We start from the raw sequence: 12,480 nt of genomic DNA, 5'->3' as shown, positions 1-12,480 counted from the left end.
TTGATATGTGGTATAACCCTAAAGTTTTATGAGCGAACAGGTTTATCCCCAAACTAGATATCAAGAACCTGCAAAAAGAATCATTTCCAAAATGATTTCCCCAGCCCAGAGATGTACAAATGTGTCACGTGTAGTTTTTTTAAAAAATCAGTATTATTTTATCAATGAATCTGTGTCTTTTAGTGTTCAATAATGATGTGGCGCTTCATTCAATCCCCCCCCCCCCCCGTTTTCTTTCCTTTGGTGAGGAGGTTGGAATTCGATGCACATTATGATGTTAGCTATACATATCTTGGACCAAAGTATGTGGCTAATAGCAAGAAATCATTATGCAGTACTTAAAAACCATTCAAAGATGTGTGTTCCCGGGTGGAAAATATTTGAAGCAAATGACTAGGAAGTGGGAGAAAAACATACCCATATCCATCATGTTCATTCCACTTTGGTACAATGTGGGAACAGAAAGAGGTAGGTGTTCCGTCTCGAATCTCAGTTAATGAGGGTTTCAAAAGCATTCGTGGCTGTTTCTGCTTATCCAGATGGCAGTAAATGATTTTTTGCAAACTTGTGTCTGACAAGATGTTCCATATTGAATGAGGAAAGGCAGCCAGCTATTACATGTGCTGTTGTTTTAGATATATCTTTGAACACGTGGAGTTCTCTCACACTGTCAGAATATTAGTCTATCCAATTCAGTAGGGTCTGTTCCGACTGGCAGCAGCTCTCCAGAGGTTCAGGCAGAACTAGGTGTTTCCTAATACCGGCTACCTCTTTTAAATGGAGACACTGGGAACTGAACCTGGGACCCTCTGCATGCCAACCACATGCTCTAAAGTGTCGTTACCTGCTTTGTTGAGGCTACGTGTCTTAGGGCCAAGCTACACATGACGAATGACACTTGAACGGCAAGTGGATTGAGTGGAGGGCAAGTGAACAGGGAGAAATACACTTGCTGTTCAAGTGTCATTTGTCACTTGTAGCTTGGCCCTATGTATCAATTACGCAATCTTGAATAGTTGTGATAAAACCTATTGGGGCCAACAGCATGAGACTTTGGAGATCCATGATTGGATCTCGACTCCGTATTCCTGACAGGGGAGGGGTAGATCAAGACCACAGTGCTATGGAGGTGGACTAATTCAATCTTCTGCCATTGTTTTTCAACTTGAGTTGCACCTCTCCATAAAGGGCTACTATTTGCCCTTTATTTACCCAGCTGGAACGCCTTCACAAAGAGGATTTCCATAGAGAAAATGGCTTCAGAGAAAGGGTTGAATTCATTATCACTGCCCTGTCTCAGGGCCAAGCTACAAGTGACGAATGACACTTGAACGGCAAGTGTTTTTCTCCCTGTTCTCTTGCCCTCCACTCGATCCACTTGCTGTTCAAGTGTCATTCGTCACTTGTAGCTTGGCCCTCACTTAATGGTGCACATAGGTAACATGAGACTCTGAACATAAAAGTTCTTAGGAGTACCTCTTCTTTCATCATGAGATTCAACAGCACACAAAGAGATCATGCTATGCATAGGACCATTTTGTGTGAATAGGGCAATGCGCATATTTTCCAGCTTTAGTATGCACAATCTGAAACCCAGATTTTTTGAGGCATGCATGTGCATAATTATATTGAAAAACACACATTGTTCTGGTGTTGGTAGAAAGTCCCATCAAATCATAGCTGACTTATGGAGGCCCCTGCTGGGGTTTTCAAGGCGAGAGACTAACAGAGGTGGTTTGCCATTACCTGCCTCTGCATAGTAACCTTGGTCTTTTTTGGAGGTCGCTCATCCAATTTCTAACCAAGACCAACCCTGCTCAGCTTTTGAGATCTGATGAGATCAGGCTAGCCTGGGCTTTCTGGTTCAGGGCACACATTGCCTATTTACACAAAAGGGAGATTGCAGGTATTGTTCAAAGCCGGAGTGCCAAAACTGGACTGGTTGTTGTGGAGAGGGGAATTTCTTTTTTGAAACTCCTTTTTTTAAAAAAAAACATAGCCATTCTCTTTTAAAAGATGGAATTTTGCTTTCATTTCTCTGTGAAATCAGTGTGCCCTTTTGTAACTTCAGATCTGGCAGTTGCTTTATGTTACACATGCCACAGAATGTTGCTGTAGCAGGCAAGTGGGAATTTTGGGGAATCCATGGCCTGTCTCTGAGCATCTACAGAGTGAAATTCTGAACTTTTGGGAAAAAACCTCCGCTTCTGCTCCTCCTGTCTTTGAATTTCTCTTTGATCAAATGGGACTTGATTGGAAACTGACTCTAACAGTGTAACCCTAAACAGAATTACTATGCTTAGAATTGCACTGTGAATTCCTTTAAAAAGAAAAGGGATTGTTGGATCTCAGGGTGTAACGGGGTAAAGAGGAATTAGGAGAACTTCTCTTAACAACCCTAGACTGAACATAGCTACAGAGGAGAAACAAGTCAGCTCCTCAGACAAAAGGCGAGATAAAACTATAATAGACAGCAGCAAGTAAGCCAAGTGCTTCTGAGCGTGGAGACTGTTGAGACTGCACTGGGCAGGGGGTTGGACTAGATGGTCTGTATGGGCCCTGTATGGCCCCTTCCAACTCTATGATTCTATGATTGACAGACATTACCTGTGATCACAGGGCCGGAGTTACTAGCAATGCTGTCCTGAGAACTCCTGAGAACAGTCCATAGAAGTCAAAGGGTTTAGAAGGGCGTAACTCTGTTTAGGAATGCATTGTGAGTAACACAAGGTTTGAAGATTTGTACATGGAGAGAAGTACCGTGTGTCAGAAAAAGGCACTACTGTCAGCACAAATGCAGAGCATCCAACCCAATACCAGAGGAGTAGCAGAACTTAGTCTTCTGTGCTCTGGCCTGTTGTATTGTTCTGTGGCCAGTGTGGCAGAACCCTGCTTATGGGGAAGTATGATTCTCCATTCAGTCTTCACAAGGTTGCCAGCTAGGCACTTAAAACAACATCTCTCACAGTTCATCTGGCTAATTTTGATACGTTTTCCTGTATTGTTTCTTAAGGTTTTTCATGCTTCATTAATGAGGAATGGATTTCTCTCGTCTCCTCCCGCACTCGTTAATTGCCGTCAGCTAAAATACAATCGCAAGCGACAGAATAGCAGAATTACAGTATTTGTACTGTACACAGCTCATTCCCATTTGTACATAATTGTTCTTAAGCACCATTTGTTACAGAATGTTGAATTTGTCAATTGAATTCTTCAGCTAAGTGCTAGTTTCATGTGTAATTTATCCATTTGAGTTTGCTCCTGGAGCTGACCTGACTCTCTCTCTCTCTCTCTCTTTCAAGGCGTTGAACGACCATCTTTGCTTATGAAAAATGTATGTTTGCAATATATGCGCGATCCACATTCTATCATTTAAAAACTACCAGTGTAAAGTTGCAATTATAATAATAGGCAGTCTTCTCCTCCCTTAGTAATCCTTACAGACTACCTGTTCATATAAAAATGGTTATTAGAGGATTTTTGCTTTTAAATGGACTGATTTGAATCTTTTCCCTACTATTCAGTTACTATGTTACGTAATTTATTTTAAAAATTGCTCTACTTGAATTATTGATTTTAATATGCATGTTTTAATAGCGCAGCCAGTGTAGCATAGAGCTTAGCATCAGCCCAGAATCTCAGAGCTCCAGGTTCAAGTCCCCCCTCTGCTTCAAAGTTCAATTACTCTTATCTTAACCTTGCCTACCTCACAGGGTTACTGTGAAGGTATGGGAGAATCATGTATGCTGCTCTGAGCTGCTTAGAAGGAGGGAGGATTAAAAATGTCCTCAAAGCAAGGAAGATATGTTTATTGTAAACTGAACAGGAAGCGGAATATAAATTATCAAAATAAGTAAATAAAAATATAGTAAGGGTTGGGATATGTGTGCATTAGTATTCCTAATCACTTGATAGTGGAAGACTTTTAGCTGAAAGTATACGATAACTCTACTGAAGATCATTATTTCTGGTGTCATTGCTGGTGATATTGAGGACTGCATTTTACTGCACGATATGGGGATTCCTCCTCAGCCCAAATATCTGAGCTTCTGAGAGAAGGCCAGTCAGATTTGACAAGTCCATAATTCCTCCAGAAGGTTCTCCCAAACACACACACACCCCTGCTGCCACCAAACTGTTACCTAAAGCGAAATCCAAAGCAAACCCTGGTGAAAGCTTCTCAGAAAAATCAAACATTTTGAGAAATTTAGCAAAGTTTCTGCCAGGGATAGAGTTTCAATATCCATTCCTTAATCATATCTAATTGATACTGGATTTGCTTGCATTATTCCTTGGTGTCTTTTTCTCTCTTTATTGTCTTGTTAACACCTCTCTAATTGGCTAAATGAAGGCAAGGCAAACTTTTTTTTTTACCATATAATCTTGGTATATTCATCATCATTCTGGACAGCCAGTGTGGTGTAGCGATTCAAGCATCATCTTTGGATCGGGGAGGCGAAGTTTCAAATTCCCACTCTGCCGTGGAATCTAGCATGACCTTCGGCCAGTCATATGCTTTCAGACCAGGTTGTTGTGCGCATAAAATGGAGGGGAGGAGAATGGTATAAGCCAGTTTGGGTCCCCATTTGGAAGAAAGAAGGGGTATAAATGAAGAAAATGTTTGGCAATCATATTTGTTTGTAATAGGTCATTCTCACACATCTGATTATTTCTCGTATGTTTTCAGCGGGTCTTCCAATAATAAACAGATGATGCACAGTACACATATTCTACTAAAACTTGTTGGACTGTGATCTAAGCATAATAAGGCATACTTCCACGACAACGTTGCCTTAATGCCACATTCTAGAACTGCCTCATGGAGCACACTTGATCCAGGAAGATGAAATCTTCTCGTTCTACTCTGTGCAGCCCAATCCACCTGTACCCAGAAATAAGTCTCATTGAATTGAATGGACCTTAGTCCTGAGGAAGTATGTATGTGATTGCAGCCTCAAAGTCTGGTTATAAAACTGTATGCCGACTAGTAAACGTTTAGACTGGACAGATGAACCAGTACACTGTGCCTGGCATCATAAATCACATTGCTATGCCATGATGGAGGATATGGGGCAGGGTAAGAATCATCAGAGCTTGGAAGAAATGTCTGAGGTTGAAAAACATGGAGTCAAACACACGTCACATCGGGCCTTATACGGAGCCAGTTAATACCACAGGATCTACTTCCGTTTTGACCAGAGTATTAGGTAGCTCTGCCTTGTTTTCAGTTGATCTGAAGCCCTAATGTTGGGCCTGCTCTCTCTAACATGGTGGTCTTTATTTTATTTGATTTGTATCTCACCTTTCTCCCCAATGGGGACAAAGCGGTTTCCATCATTCCCTTCTCCTCCAAATTTCCCCTCACAACAACCCCGTGAGGTAAGTTAGGCTGAGAGTGTGTGACTGGCTCAAGACCACCCAGCAAGCTTCCATGGCAGAACGGGGAATTTAACCTGAGTCACCCAAGTCCTGGTCCACCACTCTAGTCTCTACACCAGACTGTCTCTCATATGGCCTCATTGGTCTTTAACCAACTTGGAAGTCTCAGGTGGGTCATAAAGTCCCATCTTCTGGGTTGCAGGCACCCATACAGACAACTGATTTTGGGAGTACATTTTGCTAGTGCACATGTGTAGTGATTAAATGTGCATGCCTCCTGCTTCTTTTAGAACAGGCACCTTCAGAGACTGCATTTCCTTCCCTCTGTGCAAATGCCATGTGACTGTGTCATGTGGCTAGTGAGTCCCATACAGCTTTCAGGGCCATAAAAGTTGGGTTCCAGGAGAAGAGAGGCTGAAGACCGCAGACGAGTTTTCACTGTAAGGTACAAGAAAAGATAGCAATGGGTAGGAACACAAGCGTGGCACAGGAGTGTTCCCTGGATTACCTCCTTCAATAGCCTTCTCTCCTGCAACAGTGGGGTAAATTACATTATTCAACTCCCCCTCCCTTTAACCCCCACGTCTTTCTCTTCCTTGTGGGAAACTCCTCCTAATATAGTTTACTCACCTGTTCTGCCTGGCTAGGCTTCTCTGCTCACCTGTTCCTGGTCATCTTGGACTCCGTTATGCTCTTCCTTTGTTATTTATTGTCATTTTACTGACATTTTAATGGATTCTAACAATGGTATCCTGGCGAAGCTGTCAACATTCAGTGCACCCATATGAATTACCTGGTGTACAAGGTTTTTGCTTAGGGCAGCAAAATAGGTGGCGCGGGCAGTGACCACGTGACCATTCTAACTTCGGCAAGCTGGTCCATACCACTCACCAGGCAACTCCTGAAAACTTGCACCCGTGTCGGTTTCATTTGACATCCGTGCATACAAGCATGAATATGTTGAACTGAATTCACGTATACACATGAATTATATGATGGATGTACATAATTAACTGAAGCAGGCTTCTTACTATGCCAGATCTAAGGTGTCATATATGTTTTATCCACTAACCATGGTGTTAGTTTCATTCTATGTTCAGTCTTGACCACTTTTCTATAGGCCTGCAAGGACTCCCCAAATATTAAATTCCGAGATGGGATTTTTCACCCTCTTCTCTTGCCTGCATTTATTATTCTCCAAGGTGAGACTAAAAACATAGGATGGTGTGTAAATACGATAATCCCCTAACCGGCAGCCATGAAAAAAAGCCAAGAACACATCTTGCATTGCCTTCTTTTTATTTTAATTTGTCTATCAGAGGCAGAAGCAATTTGCCTAGGCCAAGCAGCCCTGGAAGGCTGCAGTCCTAAACACAGTAACCAGAAAGTAAGTTCCTACTGAATGCAGTGTGATTTATTTCAGCATATATGTGCACAGGATTGCACTGTAAATTAAGCAACGCTAATGGAAACGAAGTATTACACAGTTAGGTTCAGAGATACCTCCATCTACCAGGGATAAGTGGCAATTTTGTTACATAAAGGAAAAAAAAACTAGTAGACAGCCTCTATCTCTCAGGACAGAGGGGCCCCCACTGTTTTTGTGTCTGGTCTTCATGACGTATTCAATCCCCACATCAGAAATCACTTGGAGGCTCTTTTCCCCCCGTAGGAAGGGGGGAGGGGATACAGCCAACAAGTTTCAAATTATATAACCTTCCTCTTAGATCAATACAGGTAGCCGTGTTAGTCTGTCTGCAGCAGTGGAAAAGAGCAAGAGTCCAGTAGCACCTGTGAGACTAACAAAATTTGTGGTAGGGTATGAGCTTTTGTGAGCCACAGCTCACTGCAGATACCTCCCTCTTAAAGTATCTTCAGATAACCTTCCTCTTAATATCACAGAAGCATATTTCATTATATTTGTAACTTATTTTATATTCCACCTCTCTCCCATAACTATAACAAATCAGACCTAAGTACATGTATATAATTAACTCTTTATCATGCCAGATCTAATGTATCGCACATGCTTTAACCACTCACATCCCCTAATCACTTTCCTGTTAATTTCACAGGTGTATACTTCATTCTATCTTCAACTTACTGTATATTCCACCTCTACCCTCAATGTCACAACCAGTGTATACAGAGCAATTATCAGCTTAAATCTTTATTTCTTAAGAATGGTTCATCACGCAATAGCAATGGCTTTGCTTGAGACTTGATTGCTGCCAAGTTTTTTCCATTCTCTTGCCAATAAATTATTTTTGCCCAGGGGTGTAGGATTTGTGATTGGAACTGCCTTCTCATCGATTTCAGACAGGGCTAAGACCCTGATCTGTCCCTTACCATGACTCTAGCAAAAGACTAGGAGGTTAGTCAGTTACCCACAGAACCAACCCAAGCATCTGGGTTTTACTAGGGTTTCCCGTAGGAGGGAAGTCTAGCAGGAACTAGACTATGGACAGTGACTAGGTGTCCATCTTCCATGTTTTATATATATATATATATATATATATATATATATATATGGTATCCATCTTCCATGTTAAAACCTCCAGTGGGCAAGAGAAGTAAGGTTTTTTCTGCTCTGGAGATTCTGAGAATATGAGAACACAGATTAGAGATTACACTTGCTTTGTGCTAACCATCATATGAAGAAAAATGTGTGCTTGACTCCTTGGATTCATTGTTCAGATGTGACATTACTGTTTGAATATTTTGTCTATGATTTGAAAGTTGTGGGGCCATTATTGTGCATTTTATTCTCTGCTGGTTCTACGAACACATTATCGAAAGAGACATATTGTATCGTATGTTACGATATTTAGTCTTATGCGGATTGAAGGGACTCTTATTCTGGGTTCTCCCCAAACAGACGATTTTTCATTTGAAACCTCTCGTACTTTTGTACCTTTTTGTGTGTTCTTGTGTGTACCTTGTATACTTTGAGGCCTCCAACGTGGCATGCCAGCAAGAAGACGATCAGGCATCTTGGAACAAGCATTCTAAGGTTAACAATACTGTGCCATTCTGCACATTCCTGAAGTAAATGACACATTCTCTACCCACCCCCCAGAATCAACATGTGGCTCTTTCCACCAAACATTTATGAAGGAGAACCTAGTTTTCTGGCCCCACCTTACATTTCAGGGCCAAACTAAATCAAATGCTGGGATTTTTGTGAACGGATTTCTCATTAAGTTTCTGTTTGGTTTTCATTCATAGCAGCCACGGGGGATAAACAGGGGTGGGCCTGCAGCACTAAGGAGGGAGGGGGCTATCTGTTTCCTGCCACCATTTCCTGATCTAATCACACACATGAAGCTGCTATTCGACTTACCAGAACAAACATCAAGAACTGAACCAGACAGCTTTCTTTGCTTAATCTCTCCCAATCCTCCAGTTTACCACAGCTCTCATACTATCAGGTATTTCTTCATGCATATCCCAGGGTCCCTGACAAAGCATTTTTTGGGTAGTCAAAGAGGACCCTCTCTGCAATTTGTCACCAGATTGGATCCAACCCAAAGGCATCCTATTTTTGTTTTAGAAAAACAAAACACCGGTCATTCAAAAGCAAAAAAATCCTGATTGTGGATCTCAAGAATCACCCAGTGTGGCTCTCTCTCCTTTTACACAGCAGTTACATCTGCCCATTAGAACCGAAAAAAACCCCCCTCGTGCCCGTTCTAAACACGGACTCCAAGCAAAAAAAAAAAAAAACTTAACTGCGGAATGTACTTATGTCAAGTTCGACGTTCAATTTCGAGAGACGCCGCATGTACCTAAAAGGCACCCGCAGATCTCGCCTCCTCCTGGCGACGTTCACTGCAGCCACGCTGAGTCTGAAGATGCCCCGTCCAAGAGTGCGCGTTCCTGTAGCTGTGCCAGCTGGCAAAGGCAGAGAAAAAAAAGGGGGGGTCAGGCGAGCCATGAAACCCGCGGCCTGAATTGCTGCTTCTGCAAGGGGAGCTCCTCTCGCCCGTTGCCGAAGCAGCAACTAAGCACGCCTGGCTGTGGAAAAGCGTCGCAGGGAGGCCGATCCCCGCGCCTGGGGACCATCAGCATCATCGCAACCCCCCACCCCCAAAGCGCCCGATGTGGGTTTTTTTCTTCTTCTCGGTGCTCCCGCGAAGCGAGCATCCCTGCAGAATGCCAATTCGGGGCCCGGCAGCGCCACCTACCGGCCGCGAGGCCTCCCCGCGCCCGGCGCCTGCCCTCCGCCCCCTCCCCTCGCCTCGCCTCCCATCCCGCAACTCGGAGTCGTCCGCGGCGGCTTTGCCAGAGCAGCAGCTCCGTCCGGGCTCGCTGGGAAGAGGGGCGCGCTCGCCGGGCCGCTGGAGCTGCACGCCCAAGCCGAGTCTCGGCGGGGCGGACCCGTCGCCCTCCCCGCGGGGGAAGCCATGCTCCCGCGTGCTCGCCTGGAGCCTCCGGGAGCCGCGCTGGGGGGCTGAAGCGGAGCTCCCTGCGAGTCAACAGGAGGGTGGCATGCCTCGGAGGGCGCCCCAGCCTCGCCGCCCGCAGGCGCAGCCCCGGCCGCAGGGGGCTCCACGGCGGGGAAGGGATCGCCGAGGAGAGCCGCCGCCGCCGCCGGGGAAGCCCGCTCCCCCGCGCCCCGCCGGCCAGCCCGACCATGTCCGGAGCGCGCTGCAGGAAGAAGAAGCGGCGGCTTGAAGGGGCGGCCCGCCCGGATCCTGCCTTGGCGGCCGGGGGAGCCGAGGAGTCCGGCGCCGCTCGCGAAGGGAGAAAGTTGACCCGGCCGATGGCAAGTGTGAGTACCGCCCGGGCGCGCATTGAGGGGCCGCGGGCTCGCAGGGACCTCCGCTTACCCTCTCCGGCGCCCCTTCCCCTTCGCCGGCCCGCCGGATCCCAAACCGCCCCCGATCCCCCACGCCGATCTTGCCTCCGCCCCCACCCAGCCCCTTCCCAGCCCGGAGCCCTCCACGTGCCCGCCCCGCCGCCGCCCCTTCCCAACCGCCGAGCTGCCCGGCTCCTTCCCTCGGCCCTGCCCCGCACCGCTACGGATCGGCGCCCCCCCCCCCGCCCGCGCGACCCGCCTCTCGGCTCCCTCCCCCCAGCCTGGCCCCTCCCCGCTCCCCCCGCCGCCGGAGGAGGGAGCCCCGGGCAGCGCCGCCGCGCTGGGGGAGCGCGGACGCGGCGGCGAGAGTGTGTGTGAGTGTGCGCGGCGGGCGCCCGCGTGTGCCCGGCTGCGCCGCGCGTCGCCCCGCTGCATCCGCGCGCCGCCTTCGCTCCTCGCCCTCCGCCTGGGCGGCTTGCAACAACGGCGCCGCGCCAGCTCCATGGCTCCCGACGAGGCGCGGGCCCGGCACGTTCCCGGCTCAGTGAGTAGCGGGGGGGGGGGGGGGCTCGATCCGCGTCTCTTGCTTGCTCCCCCCCCTCCCTCCAGCACCGCTCCCAATTCCCACCGTTGGAGCCGAGCAGGCTTCGCTGGCAGCCCAGGCGGTTGCTTCAGTGCGGTAATCTTAAGGGTGGAACTCGTTTTCCGGGGGGGGGGGGGGTGAAGAGATGGGCACCGAATAAAGAAAGGCGCCCCCTCCCTTCCCCCAGTTGCCCCATTCTGGGAGCTGCTCCTTTTCGCCTTCCTTCAGCGGCTGGATCGCCCATCTCGTCCCTCTTTGCCCCCATCCAACTTTATTTTTTTTCTCCCTCTTGCCCCCCCCAACCCTTCCCCCCTTCCTTTGGCGATGGGAGGGAGGAGAAGAGCGTGCCCGTAATCGGCGGCTGCTGATGCTGCTTCTCCTCGAAATAAAGCCGGATACGCACCAAAGGGGGAATAAAAGTCAGGAAGAAAAAAAAAGGATTTGAAATCAGAAATGCACAATGCTGCTAGTTCGTGGACGGGTAGCCTTGGCGGAGCTGGGAGTTGGGAGAAAGGAAGCGCCCCCCCCCCTTCATTGCTTGATGCAGTGAAAGAGAGAGAGAGAGAGAGAGTGCTGGAGAGAAATACGCCTTTTTGGCTTTCCCTTAGCCCTGGACGGTTCCATCGGACTGCCAAGGACTCTTACCCTGCCCTACTTCGTTTCTGCTGCAAAATGCTTGAACCCAGACAGACGCTTGGGAATGCGTGCCAAGGAATAGGACAGTAAGGGGGGGGGTGTCGAGGATTCTCCGAAATCTCACGGACCCCGAGAACCTTTGCAAACCCTGCTCTTTTATTTAAAACCCACACAAATACAGAGAGGAGTGGTTGATGTATCAGTCCAGCCCTTCGCCCTCTCCCGATGCCTTCCATGTTCAACATTACATTCCGACCAGTCAAGGGAATCTTTATGGGGAGCCAGAAAAGCAATGAAAGAGGAAATTGGGGAGGGGATTGCAATTGTGTTTTCTATCTGGAGACTCGATTCCAGACGTAGGTCAGAGGGAGGAACGGCCGGCTCGGTGTGAGTATGCGGGAGAGTGCATGCTAGGGGGGTATTCCCCCATCCACCTGTCTTGGATGTCTTCTCCTGGGAAGGCTGGAGGGTGCTGTGCTGACAGCCACCATGGCAGCTGAGATACAGCAACTCTGCCGCTCTTGGACTCGGGGACTAGCTGCCTCGGGGAGACCCGCGTAGCCTGCTCCATTGCAATTAGGCGAGTTTCTTTCTCCCCCCCCCCTTTAAAAAAAAGCATGGGGAATAATCGGTCTATCAGAGATGGCCGAGACTGCGGGGACAATCCTCAGGTCTCGCACGGCTGCCAAATCTGGGGCGAGCGGCTCAGGAAGGCTGCTTTTTGCTACTGGGGACCTCGGTGCGTGCCTGTGTCCCCTTGCTGCCTTTCGGCCAATGCCTCTACAGACATTACTCCTTTGCCCGCAGATCAATCAAAGCAAGCCGCAACGACTTCTTTAAAAAAAAGCTGCCTGTAAGAAGAATTCATAAATATTCCAGCCATGGCTAGTGCTGCCATTTATTTATTTGCTTTTTGAAGCTGGCAAGATGATGAGGGGGCGTATATTAAATTACTCTGCTGGAGAATTCCATCACTTCTGTTATAACCCCCTCCCTCGTTGATTAAGAAATAACGTGGGTTTTTTGTTGTTGTTGTTGTGGTTGTTTTTTGCACAGGCTTTAGGAAATCAGCTATTTCGGA

This window comes from Eublepharis macularius, chromosome 3 (genome assembly GCF_028583425.1).
Source record: "Eublepharis macularius isolate TG4126 chromosome 3, MPM_Emac_v1.0, whole genome shotgun sequence".
NCBI lineage: Eukaryota > Metazoa > Chordata > Lepidosauria > Squamata > Eublepharidae > Eublepharis > Eublepharis macularius.
This window is presented reverse-complemented; position numbering follows the sequence as displayed.